The following is a 13,734-nucleotide window of genomic DNA, read 5'->3' as shown; positions in this document are numbered from 1 at the left end:
ATACCTGTTTGCAGCTGTTGCACATAGTGTTTTTTAAGATATTGCTTGCTTGAACAGGGAAAGTGCCTGTGAGAGTCTTAAGTCTTAATCTTAGGTGGTTATTCATACTGTTGGAAATACTCAATTTATGAGGACGGTATCTCTGATAAAGAAGATTTTATTCGCAGTTGCAATGGCGGGCCTCCTGCAAGCAGGAGAGCACCCAGAAAACATTGTTACATCTTTTATTCCCTATTGCCTGATGCTTATCTCTTTCTCCCCTAGTTCCTCGCTGGCTGTATGTAAATCTGTAATTAATTAACTAACTTGTTTCACACTTGATCGTTGTTCTGTGGATATCTGCTTGTGCTCCCTTCCACAAAGATAAGCTCGGAAGAAGGACAGGGGGGAGTATCTTGATGCCTGTCTGTCACGTAACAATCTTCTCACAGAGTGACACAGTCCGGCCTTGTGGAGAGGCCCTAGCTTCTCTGATGTTTGCTAACTCTGTTTTTCTTTTGCTGGGAGTTTCTTATCCTAACAGAGCAGCTCTACAATATATTTCCTAATCCCTAACACTATACTCACATTGTTTGGAACATTTAACAACTATTACAGTCTTGCAAGAAAGAATGAATCACATAATTCAGTACAAATGTTTCTAAAACATGCTGCTAACATAGACAGTATTTCTACTTCTTAGATGAACTATTTCTACGGATAAGGTACAGAATACAAATAAATTATGTTCTACTTCTTCAAACCAATTGCCCTTTTTAATATCTAATGCAGAAACAACATTCCATTCCCACAGTATCCAAGTGTGTTGTGTTCAGTTACTCAAACACGTGGATAAGAATGCATTTGTGTGTGCTTTTTCTTCTCAGGCATCAGAAGAATACGGTGTTTAACACTACTCCTGTGAAAGCAGAAAGCTTGGAGGATCTCTGGGAAAACCTGATTTTTAAGCCCGCAAATACCCTCAAGTAAACATCTCAGAAAGTTTGTCTCATCGAGGGAGAGCAAAAAATACCTCATTTGTTCATGTGGGAGAAGGAAGCACTCATGACGTTACGATCTGGAATACCAATAACCAAAAACCATAAAACCATAACATCAGTTAACAAGCCCAACTGCATCATGAGCTTGACAGGCCACACAACACCTTTGAGGGGTTGCTGCTGATTCTTCAGCGGGGCTTGGAAAAGTTTACCTACACATCGCTCTGCCTTCCTGAAGACACACGAGCCCGTGGCATCTCCTTTGTCCTCAGCTACCACTACTGGGATGATGGGATGATCCTGTGGGAAGCCATCAAGAGGTGGACTGGAGGATTCAGCAACAATCACTGATGGCTCCGGGGACATCCTGCAGCCTCACTGTCCCTCTTCCTACAACAGGTTTGTCTCCAGGATGGTGGCTTCCTACAATACAGACAATGCAGCGGTGCAAGGTGATGCGTAGCTGCAGGCCTGGGTGATGGATATCTTCACCAATGGTTTCCTGGGCCGGACATCCTCAGGTACCATTCCATAGCCCAGTGGGCTCCCGGAGGCTCCTAGGTGACCCCAGGGCCAAGGGGTGCCTTGGATGGGGCCCTGATGGCTCTTTGCCCCCTGCCGTTCAGGCATCCCCTTCTTGCTGAAGACGGTGGCAGATCTCAACCAGTTTCTTACCATGCTGATGTTCATTGCTCAGCACAGCATGCAGCTGTCAACAGTGGACAGGTGGGAAAGGAACAGGGAACGTGGCAGGGCACGTTTAATGGCATGGTGAGGTTCAATGTAGTACAATATGTTGTTCCAGAAGTAAAAGAACTCTACAATTGGCTTGAAGTTGACTTTCACCCACTCAAGTTATGTAGCTGTGTCAGCAAGGTACTGAACTGGGTGAAAGACCAAGCTGAAAAGGAACCTGAACTGCAGCTGTATGTTCCTCACCTGCAAAACAATACCATTCTTCGTCTTTTGCAGCAGGTGGCCCAGATCTATCCAAGCATTGAAGTGCAGATGTGCACTTCAGGAATCCCCATCTGCCCCGTTCTGGGCAGTTACTCCCTGCTGACCTCTGCACACTGGAAGGAAGTCTCCTACCGATGCCATGGAGGACATCTGTGTCTACCTGCTCTTTATGACAGTGTTCCCTGTTTGTCCCAGTCCGCACTGAAGGGACAGCCTTGTCCAGTGCCTTCGTGCACTTAAGAAGTTGTCCCCATCTGAAACTTCTGTGCAAGAGTATGGTCCTCCTTTCATGCTGGGGGGGAACATCTGTCCCCACTTACACTGGTAGCACATCCTTCTCCACAGGGACATCCCCATTGCATGCCAGAGAGCCGTTTCACCTCTGTGTTGGAAGACGTCCCCACCTCACTTCAGGACAGTGTCCTCATCCAACCCGTCCCCACGCCAAATGGATGGCCCTACCCATCCCCTCTGTTGTCTGCGAGCTTTCTGCACACAGTATGACATGGATGCCTTCCCACCCAATGCACCACCTTCCATGCGCCACCACAGGAGAAGGGAAAGACCTTCCTTCAACACTTCTGGACACTCTCCCTGAAGTCAACACCACTGCCAACATCCTGGTGGTTCTCATCCCCCTCAGCTCCCACCTGGAAGACATTGTGAGCCTTCCTCACCACTTAGGTACACCCCAGCCCAGACGGTGGTCACCATTGCCCTGCTGATGCCAAGTGGCTTGAGGTAACCACGCCATGTGCCTGGACTTGACAGAGTCCCCATTCTTTTCTCCCTCTAGAGGCTCCTGCGGCATTATCCAGAGGAGCGTTTCACAGAGGCAGAACCCCGGTGGCTCATCAGGGCCTCCCAGAGAGTATTGGAAGACATCCCCGAATGCACTGAAGAGAGAAACTTCAAGGCTGAGCTGAGATACAATTACATAAATCCCCAGGAAATCAAGGACAGTACCCCTATCCGAGCTCCCAGCGAGATGCCTTCAGTTTAGTCACTGTTTAGACACCCATTGAGAGCCAGTGCCAATGAGGAGCTCATTGTTGCAGGGTCCCAGTCAGGGTCCATGTGAGTCTGGGACCTGGAAGCTGCCAAAATTCTTTGCACATTGCTAGGTCACAAAGCAGACATCTGCAGCCTTGATTCCATCCTTGCAGAAGTTTTGTGGCATCTGGCTCTTTGAACAGACATTAGGCTCTGGGGTGTAAGAAGAAAAGGTTGTGTCTTGAAGCAGTGAGATGCCTTCAACGTAGTCCCGATGGGAAGTGGTGCTGCAGCTGTGCTGCTGCTCATCACACTGTAAAGCTGTGGGAGCTGACTGCTGGGAAGGTAACGTTTGAGTTTACGGACGTTCTGGCCCAGTCAACGTTGTTGACTTCCATCCCAGTTGCCCGAAGCCCTTTTGGCTTCTGGCAGCTCTGACAGGACCATTCGTTTCCGGGGCTTGGAGAAGTTTCACGCTGTGAGCTGTACTGAAGAGGAGGCTACTCCCGACAAGTGTGTTCTTTTCAACCCAGATGGCTGCTGCTTGTACGGTGGCTTCCAGGATTGGCTGCGTGTGTACGGCTGGGAGCCAGAGCGCTGTTTTGATGTGGTCTGGGTGAACTGGGGAAAAGCAGCTGACCTATCTATCTGCAACAACCAACTGATGGGAGGTTCCTTTGCACAGTGCACAGTCTCTTACTTTGCTGTGGATCTCAGCAGAGTCACCAAGTCAGGTTCAGTTCCTCATGGGCTGCTCAGAAGTGACAAGACTCTGGCTCAGCCCCCCCCCCCCTTTGTGCATCTCTTCACTTTCGGTGCTGTAGGGAACTGTCCCTGACGATTCACATCTCTTCAGCCTGAACTATAAACTGGCATAGCTTTTTTTCATTTGGCTAAAGATGCTGAGGCATCATAGCAACACTCAAGGAGTGATGGAAACACTGGAGTGAGGTCACAGTTGTGGAAGCTGCGATAAGCTTAGAGCTCTACACTGCTATCCATTATCTAGAACAAAGACTGCTTGCAAGCTGGAGTGCAGAGAATGCACGCATTTCAGGCTCATCCAAAGAGTGGTTCTCCTACACTTGCAGTGATCTAGACAAATGGCTGATTCTTTCCTTCAGCAGTGATAAAATGCACTTACAGGCGATAAGGAATACGCTTTACCAGAACAGATTTACAGCAGCAGAAAAAATTAATCTCTTAGATTTGGGTTGCTCGAGGGAGGGGAGTTGCCATTTTCCTATCTTTAGGAACACACAAACTGTGTGTTTGGTGTATTCCACCCTTGCCAGTTATTAATGAGGTCTGGTGAGAACAACTGCTTGTCTGCTGCAGCTGATAGACCTTCCAGTCCTTGACTCCTTACTTGAGCACCAGGCAGCCAAGCCTCAGCTTCCACAACCGAAGGAGGACTCTGCATATGTCATCACAAGCAACTACTTGGACAGAGAGATGCTCAAGGCTTTCAGTGACTCACAGTAAGTATTCATTGCTCACCTGCCGGGACAGAAAGTTTTTCAAAGTTGCATCCAAATGTAAATCAGAGTCAATCTTAAGTAGAAATGTAATAGTCTACCATACTGCAGAAAGGATGTGAACAGGCACACTTGTCTATCTGTTCAGCTGGATTCTATAGTAAAGAGCAGTTGCTAAACTGAATTGGAAGCAACTTCTGCTGCACACTGGAAGACTTTTGAAGCCTGGGATAGGATTTGATAGTATTTAGAGGGGAGACAGGTTCGGTGCACTGGGAGGGGGAAAACAGTATTTTGTTATCACATAGAATGTTTTTCCTTCTACAGAATAGAAGACAACGAGCAGGATGATTGAGGGGATGGTTTAGCATTTTAGCTTTGTCAAAGAAGTGAAAGAAAGCTGATCCTGAAACTGTATAAATACATTAAAAAGTACAGGCTGAAAACCCTTGCCATTTGGAATCAGTTCAAGGCTCAGGTTTCTGTTTATCCAGCAGGAATTTTGTCCTTGTCCATAACGAGAGCAGTAGCGAGAGCCAGAGGTGCAGTCCCAGCAGTGAAGACGACCGGGATGAGAAGGAGTCCAAGGCTGAGATCCAGAACCCAGAGGACTACAAAGAGATCTTCCAGCCCAGCAATGCCATCTCTCAAACTCCTCCTCAAATCAATGAGCATTTGCAGCCCTCCCACAGGATAAGCCTGCAACTGCAAAGGAAGCAGCAAAGCCTAACCAAGCTGCGGAAGTCCAGACCCCGTTGCCAAAGCAAGAGCTGTCTGAGCCGTTTCAGAGGGCACCAATTGCTTCGCCCTCAACTCCTGTGCCCAGGGCAGAGCCATCAGTGATTCCTGAAACCAGGAATGAGCCCATTGGCCTGAAAGCCTCTGACTTCACAGCAGGTGTGAGAAACCAAAGCCAGACTGAGCTCAAGGATGAGGAAATCACGTCCCAGATCAGGAAAGGCCACAAGACTGTGTGCATGGTGCTCAGCGGCTGCCACAAGAATCTGGACCCTGTGCGGGCTGTGTGGATCAGCAGTGACATCGAGAACTCTGTGGACTCTGCTGGAGCAACCAATGACCTGTCTGTTGCTGTGGGCCTCTTGAACATTGTCAACCAAATAGCGTCCCTCTGGAAGATGGATTTAGGCACTGTAGTGCATAAACAGAAAAACTTCTCCAAAGTAATATGAGAGTTATGTGCAGACTGGCTGTACCTCCTTGAAACTCATTCTGCGGAGATTCCGGCCAGCGATGACCCACATTCTTGCTGCACCGCCTTCTGTCGGAGTGGGCATCACCAGAGAGGAGAGGCTCCAGAAATGCAGGCTGTGCTATTAGCAGCTAAAAAACGTCAGAACACTGTCAAGACTTCCAGTCCGGGCTCAGCGGCCACCACTGCAGTGCCTTGCAAGAGCTGCATCTCCTCATGGCTGTGCTGGAGTGACAGCTGCCACCTCCACATGCACAAAGGAAAAAAAACAGACTTTTTAAAATGCAAATAAAAATTTGGATCGCTGAGGTGAGCTGCTTCGGAGCTGACCCGGCCAGAAGCGCGGCGACTGATGGTGAGCTACAGGGGGGTTTTGGTCAGTTCCTTCAGGCAGGGAACCTGAGATCACAGAGCAGCCTGGCAGCTCTCGCAAGAGCAGCTGCCTTCTACATTGTGGTACGGAAAACACTACGTGTTTGTAAGCAATTTGTATTTGAGAGCCTACAGATCAGAGCCAATGTGGAGCTTGTTGTTTTTTGTTTAGATTACTTGCTATTCCCAGTGCCATCAGGGTCTCCAAGATCACTCCCCTCCCTTCTCCTGGAGAAGGAGGTGGGTGCTGAGCCCTCCTGCTCTGCAGGGTCACCCTTGGGGCCATCACCTGGGCAATGTCCCCCTGCCATATCTGGCAAGATTAGATTTGCCTGATACTGGCTGGTAACGGACATCTGATCAACCTGCCCTTGAAAGGGAATGACTGGGTGCCCTACTGGGCCCTTTTGCAACTGACCTCACAGCTTGCAACATGCAAACTGCCCAGAGCTGCAGATTTTCATCTGAAATATCCTGCGCGCTCCCAACTCCCCCAGACCAGTCTTAGCCTCATGGGCATTTGTTCCACTTTGCTGCCCCTTGCAAACAATGGGGGAAGAAGTGGAGGACAGACCTGGAGAGAAACAGGAATATTGAAGAAAAAAAATTAAAAGCCTGCGATCTCCTCCACTGAGTAGTGAATGAAACGCCTTCTGCTCCGCCCTGCACTGGGGCTGGCCCATCCCTGACCCTACTGCTCACCCTGGGTGCCCCACGTGAGACAGGCAGCAGGAAACAAATGCTGCACCAGGGAGGGCCACTTAAGTGGTAGGAAGGAGCTGTCTTCAGAGGCACACAGCATCCTAGGGAAGGCTTTTGGCTGCAGCAGCTGCTGGACCCCATGGCCGCTTACAAGGTGCAGGCGGTGACAGTGAAGCCACACCTGGCAGCCCTAATACCTGAACACCAGCATGCCCAACTTCCAAAACCAGGATACCCTCAGCACCTAGCACGTATAAGCACTCAGAACTAAGAACCTCTAGCACCCAGCTACCAGCACACGTTGCACTCAGTGCACACAATACACAGAACTTGGCAGCTCCAGCACTCCTCGCACCCAGCAGCTGCGCAACACCAGTGCACCTCACAATCCAGTATCCAAAACCCAAACATCCCCAGGACTCAGCATTCTCTGCACCAAGAGCTCAGCACCCACCTCATGTTCACCCTCAGAAGCCCCAGCGTGTGAGCAGCCAGCATGCCCAGCACACAAAATTAGGCACCCCCAGCACCCTCTTCTTCAATAAATGTCATCTGTGAGTCAAACTCTCCGTGTGCTGTTTCAAGTGCAAGTGTCTGACCACTTTGGGGCTAACCAAAAGATAAAGCGTATTACTTAAGGACATTGTTCAAATGCCTCTTGACCACTGACAGGCACAAGGCATCGACCAGCTCTTTAGGAAGCATGTTCCAGTGGTGATCACCATTACAGTAAAAGCATTTTTCTTAATTATAAAAGCATAGAAAGGTTTGGGTTGGAAGGGACACCTGCTATAGGCAGTGACACCTCCCACTAGACTGGGCTGCTCACAGACCGATGCCTTGAACGTGGTGTTCACCCTTGGCGTGACTTTATGGCAATCCCTTGTTATCTCTTACTGGTTGGGCTCTTGGTGCCTCTGTTGCCAAGAATTGGGCCACATTCATATCCAATGAAGTGTGGCCTCGAACACCTTCAGGGAGGGGGCATCCACAACCCCTCTGGGCAACCTGTTCCAATATCTCACCATCCTCACGGTAACAAATTTCTTCCTAATGTCTAGCCTAAATCAACCCACTTCCAGTTTAACACCATTTCCTCTTGTCTTTGTCGCTACACACCCTTATGAAATGTCCCTCGCCAGCTTTCCTGCAGGACCCCTTCAGGTTGTGCAAGGCTGTTACAAGGTCTGCCTGGAGCCTTCTCTTAATGTCTAATCTGAAACTCCTCCAGCATCTGAAACTATCCTCCAGATAGAACTTTGCGTTCTATCGCTGGTTAACAGGAAGAAAAGATCCACACACATTATGCATCCATAATCTCCTTGCTCAGCTCCAACCTCAAGGAATGAGGATCTGTGACACCAAGTGGGCCACCATTAACCCTGTCAATCGCGTGTGAGTCAGGAACAGTGAGTGAGCCAGTCTCACAGAGGGCACAGCTCTCCATCACTAAAGGAGCTCTGCAAGTTTGTTGGCTTGACTGTGAGCATTGAGACCTGAGGGAGATGTAGGTGCAGATTGTCCCTGTGCCCTGTGGTCCTTTTTGAGGCAGTTCTTTGTGCTGGAAAAGGAGTTTCATCTGCATTCTGTGCCCCAGACAGCGTCTGCAGCCTGACGAGGAAGTCAAGTCCCGATGGGTAAAAGATCCTGGGGTTTCACTGTGCCACAAGAAAACTGCCATTGCCTCTCCTGGGCACAGTTGGGGTTGTAGCACAGGAGATGGCCTAGGGTGTTGAGGAGTTGGGCCCTACAGCTGGAGCCCTCTGATTTCTTGCCTGCAGCAAAGCTGGAAGGCACAGCAACCTGAGCCAGGACTGCAGCTGGACATAGCATTATGGCAAGGGGCTGGCATTCATTGGATATGAACGTGGCCCAATTCTTGGCAACAGAGGCACCAAGAGCCCAGCCAGTAAGAGATAACACGGGATTGCCATAAAGTTATGCCAAGGGTGAACACAGTGCACTACAGAGAGAAGAGCCATGCTGGAGACGGGTGGGGAGGAGCTCCTGTATAATCAACGAGTATACTAATGTATAATCAACAAGCATACAGAGAAGTTAGGCTGGTCTTTAGAGACTGTATAACTGGAAAGATGATCACGTTGGAAAGGGATAATCAGAATGAATGGAAAGCTTATCCGTGTCCCAGGCTTACAGAAAAAGACACCAAGAGGAGCAGTCTCCAGAGAGAGATCCTTCCTCAGTGCCAGTCAGCCCTTAAATGGGGTCTAGGAGAGATGCAGCCAGGCTCCACTCCTTCCAGTCACACAGGTGAATTGCCTTCCCCTGTGCTCCCATGGCTGACTCATTGCTTGCCTCAGGTGATCAGTCAGAGGTTCAGGCCATGATTCAATAGTTCCCATACAGCTTCCTTCCACTGATCATGGAGTGGATTGAGATTGGACCTATGATTGGAAGAGGGTCGTAGCAGGGTGACTTGGGACACAAGGACAGCTGGTGACATGAGAGAGACAGTGCTCCTGCAGAAGGGATGTGCAAGCTTGTAGGAGGGAAATGGTGCACCCCCATCATGCTAAGGTGAGGCCTGTTACTTAGCAAGGGCCATGGAAATGTTATCTCTCATGGATGTAAGTGGCATGAGAGAAGCTCCCATGGGTCCAATTTGGGCACGCTGTCCCCAGTAGGATCCAGCCTACAAACAGACTGTAGCATGCCCTGAGTCCTGGGCCTCTTTCAGCTTCTGGCACCAACAGCTGTATGGGGAGATGTGTGGGTGAAGAGGCATTGGCTCAGTGACCTCGGATGAGACAGAACCCACAGTGTGTGGGGTCTCTGCCAGTCCCAATTCCCCCCAGACTGGCACCTTTTCTAAAAATCTGGTAGCCCTCGACTGCAGTGTTCCACTTGTATGAGAAGAGAAATAATATAGACAAAAATCAAGGAAAAATGTTCTTAACATTTTCTGTTACACCCTGTTGCTTAAGATTGTTGAGTACCTTGTTGATGCTTTCCAAGTAGTTTCCTCACTACAACCTTGAGCTCCTGGTTCCTCATGCTGTAGATGAGAGGGTTCAGTGCTGGAGGCACCAGTGAGTACAGAACTGCCAAGACCAGGTCCGGAAGAAGAGATAGAGGCTTTGGGCTTTGGGCAAGCAATCGTGTCAGTGACAACAGAAAGGGAGACAACAGCCAAGGTGAGGGAGATACATGGAAAAGGCTTTGTGCTGTCCCTGCTGAAAGGGCATCCTTGACACAATCCTTGAGATCTGCACATAAGACACCACAATGAAAACAAAATACCCAAATGCTGAAGAGGCAATAAAAATAAGAAGCCACACTTCCCTGAGTTAAGCGTCTGTTCAGGAGAGCTTGAAGATCTGGAGGATTTCACAGAAGAACTGGCCCAGAGCATTGCCTTAGCAGATGGAGAGCTAACTTACATGAGCAGTGTGCAACGTGGCATTGAGAAACACCCAGCACCAGGCCGCTTCTGCCATGGCAGCACAAGCTCTGCTGTCCAGGAGGGTGCTGTAGTGCAGGGATTTGCAGATAGCAACATAGCAGTCCTAGGCCATAATGGTGAGAAGGGAATCCTCTGCACTGAATAAGACTTGGGCAGTGCATCCTTCATAGGAAATGACCCTGCTGTCCTGTATGGGAACTATTAAGTCACAGGCTGAATCAGTGATGGAGTGCATGATGAAGGAGCATAGCCATCCCAGGGAGCACAGGTGGAAGCAGTTCACTGGTGTAAGCAGAAGGGGAGAAACCTGTCTCCTCCCTAACCTTATTTAAGGGTTGGCCATGGCAAAGGAAGGAGATTATCTCCTTTGGAGTGTTTGGTGAGCCTCGGTCCTTGGAAAGAGGTAAGCAGTTCCTTCTTTATTACCAGATTGCGACCTCTACCTTGCTTAGGTGATCTTAAACTGGTTTAAAGTAACTGTATTTGCTATTGTCTTTCTCTATGTGTCCAAAAAGGAGTTGCTTATGATTTTGAGATCAACATCAGAGATGCAGCCCGTGTTGAGGATAAGGAGGAAGTACATGGGAGTGTGCAGGCAGTGGTTGCAGGCTGTGGCTGCGACAAAGAGGCTGTTGCTCAGGAGGGCAGCCAGGTGGATGTCCAGGAAGAACTAGAAGTTGAGGAGCTGCAGCTCCCTTGTGTCTGTAAATGCCAGGAGGAGGAACTCAATGATGGCACTTCTGTTGGTCATTGCTGCCTCTGTTCGTAGAGATTGCCAAAGGAAGAAAATAAGAAAAAGATCAGACAAGCTTCTCTGAGGGCAAGACAAGGAAGCTGACCCACAAGGGCTCTTGGACACTGCAAAAATCCTAACAAATGGTCTGCAAGAGCTCTGGCTGCAGATAAGACAGTTCCTGCCCTGGATCACACAGCTTTGAGAGTAGAGGATGACAAGATGCTTCCAGACCTTCTGTCATGACAGAAACTGTGCTGGGTAGTAAGGGAGGAATTCATGAACTGGATGCAGTTGTATGGAGAGTCACCGAGATCGTTAAGGCTAGAAAACTTGTATTTGAGAAGAGACTGAGAGCACTGGGCTTTTCCTGTCTGGAGGGTAAAAGGTCTGCATGGAACACTCAGCAGCACTGCATCCTTCCCATGTGGAAGGTTAATATACATGATACAAAACATAAGGAGAAAAGGCAATGGGCTGCTATATGTTTATACGGAGAAATTTTTCTAGCACTAAAACTAAAGTTACTGAGTCAAAACTTCATTTTTCTTCTAAGCCATGATTTATTTTTTTTTGTCTGTTTTGCAGTTCCAAATTGAACCACTTTTGCTTGTGTGTGTACCTAATGGAACAGTTCTAAAAAAAACCAAAAAAACTAAAGACCTAATTTTTAGGTGAGTGATGCTATCAGAGAGAAAGTAAATCCCTGGTGATCAGTGGATGCACTTCTAGGATCCAGATGGATGTTGTTTCTCTTTCTTACAACCCAAAGGAATCTAGGAAGATGTGTCACCTGCTACACTAAACGTAACTCATGGTAGTAATTTATATGGTAATTCCAGGCTGAGATAAATTAACACGCAGCACCTCTTCGCTGGTAAACTGGAACACAGTGGTGTGAATATCGTCATGAATTCCATTCATATGAGATGCTGAGAAACATTGTAAAACAAGTGACAAATACTCCTTTTGGCTCATCTGTTCTCAGTCGTATAGAAGCTTCCTTCCTTCTTGAAAGGGACCAAAATCAGGCCTTAACATACACTAGCAAACACATAAGCAGAAATAAAAAGCATGTGGTGCTTTAAATCACAGCATCACTTGGGAAGTTATTCAGGTGAAGTACAGTGGAAACAACACAAAAACTCACTGCAAGCAAATAATTACTGGTCATATACAGTGGTCTGTATTCCCAGGAAATCTGACTGTCATATTTCTGCTTTCTACATCCGATTAGAATGCCTACGTGACAGGAAAAAATGGTTTAACTGGAGCTCTAAGTAAGTAATGAGTTCAAACTTAGCAGCAAAAGGATATTCATACAGAATGGTTTGTGTTGGAAGAGTCCTTTAAAGATGGGCAAGCACTGGCAAAATTGCTAGGCTGGATGCGAGACTGTCTCTTTGTCAGTAAGGCTTTATAAATATGTGCTGGGGTGTATCTGTGGGGAATGCTCTTGTCTTGTTCTGGTGCCTGAAATCTCACCTATGTATGATATGGCGAGAAGAAATTTGGCAGCAGCTCCTCTGCTGAACAAGATTCGCAAACTACATGTCTGTCCTGCAATGGTTTACAGATCTTCAGCAGGAATAAACGCAGTTGGTGTAGTTTTTCCTCCGTGCACTGCTGCCAGGACTCCACCATACAACAGAGAGCTATTGCATCCACACCTATGGGAGGAACTGCAAGTGCAGCCTCCTAAATTGATGCAACGCCCCTTTCTCTGACTGAAAGCTCGACAGTCACCCCTTCTGCCGCTGAAGAGCCACTGGAGGGCGATGCTGCATGCCGAATTTGTGCTGCAGGGAGCTGTAAATGAATGCTTAACCACGACGCAATGTAGTGTAGGAATCCTAGAGCCGAGCTGGGCAGCAGGAAGTGTGTGTGCGTGTGTGTTGCGTGAGACCTTGTGAGTGGCAGAACAAGTGCAATGCTTTTAACGGCTATGTCTGACGTTCTGCTCGGTGCCAGGCACCAGAACCACCCGTGGCTGCCTGCTACCCGTGGAAAGGCAGCTGCCTTGCAAGGAATGTGTGCACGTACAGGCACCTTCAAGGAGAGGTCTGCATCCTGTCTGAAGCTTACAGGGTAGGATGCATTGGCCCGTCGAGGTGGCAGTCGTGCAGTGCCAGTGAGAGCAGCTCGCTCTCTCCACGTCTGGTCCCCAGGTGTGTCCCTGAGCCCACTGCAGGGATGCTCTTAGCTGCACTGCTGTAAGCAGAAGCACAGGACAGCATGTCCTGTTTTCTGTTTAGTGAGATCACTTGTGATGCCGTTGGCACGAGGCCACAGACACCTCTGTTTGCAAATATGATACTGCCAACTCCAGGATGTAATGCCTGTGATGCATACGTGCCGCTCTCGTGTACCCTGTGGAAATGCAGTCTTTAAACTCCTCTGAACATCACTGCTTACTATCAGCTTCCTCAGCTGTGTGTGTGTCATGCTGTTATTGAAATCAGTTTCAGTAATGATATGCTTCCCAAGGCCTAGGGAATTGTACACAAGTGCTTTATAAGACTCTGCATACACTGGCCAATGAAATATTTTGTGCAGTAATTGCAGCAATTCTGAAATGTTGCTCAGGCAATAAAAAAAAATAGGACTCAAGTCCCAGTGCCTGTACTTGAAATGTTGCTTGTAGAAAAGGTATAACTCAGCCTCGAGGTAAAATTCCAGTTTCCCAAGTAGTTTTCCTCACCTTGTAACGCCTGAAAGCAGTCTGGAAATAAGTGGGTGGTGGAAATCCCTCAGACGTCACGATCTCGTACATCCAAGCTGTTGGTTATACTGTTGGTTATACACAGTACAGTAGAAACTCGTTATTGTGAATCTTATTCATGTGCAATGTTACGCTCTCAACGACGTTCTCTTTTATAAAA

General features: G+C 48.3%; 2 pseudogenes across 2 annotated transcripts; both read left to right on the top strand.

Moving 5' to 3' along the window:
• Nucleotides 1–1,044: 1,044 nt before the first annotated feature.
• On the top strand, nt 1,045–3,771 carry LOC306947690 (pre-mRNA-processing factor 19-like; annotated as a pseudogene). Its single transcript has 2 exons — nt 1,045–1,153; nt 2,969–3,771. The product of its transcript is annotated as a pre-mRNA-processing factor 19-like (transcript).
• A 617-nt stretch (nt 3,772–4,388) lies between these two features.
• LOC306947689 (katanin p80 WD40 repeat-containing subunit B1 pseudogene) lies at nt 4,389–5,855 on the top strand (annotated as a pseudogene). The gene is made up of 2 exons: nt 4,389–4,414; nt 4,909–5,855. The product of its transcript is annotated as a katanin p80 WD40 repeat-containing subunit B1 pseudogene (transcript).
• The last annotated feature ends 7,879 nt before the right edge of the window (nt 5,856–13,734 follow it).

This window comes from Tetrao urogallus (assembly GCF_951394365.1).
Source record: "Tetrao urogallus genome assembly, chromosome: 6".
NCBI classification, from domain to species: domain Eukaryota; kingdom Metazoa; phylum Chordata; class Aves; order Galliformes; family Phasianidae; genus Tetrao; species Tetrao urogallus.
Note: the sequence above shows the minus strand (reverse complement) of the source record. Positions and strands in the feature narration are given on the sequence as shown.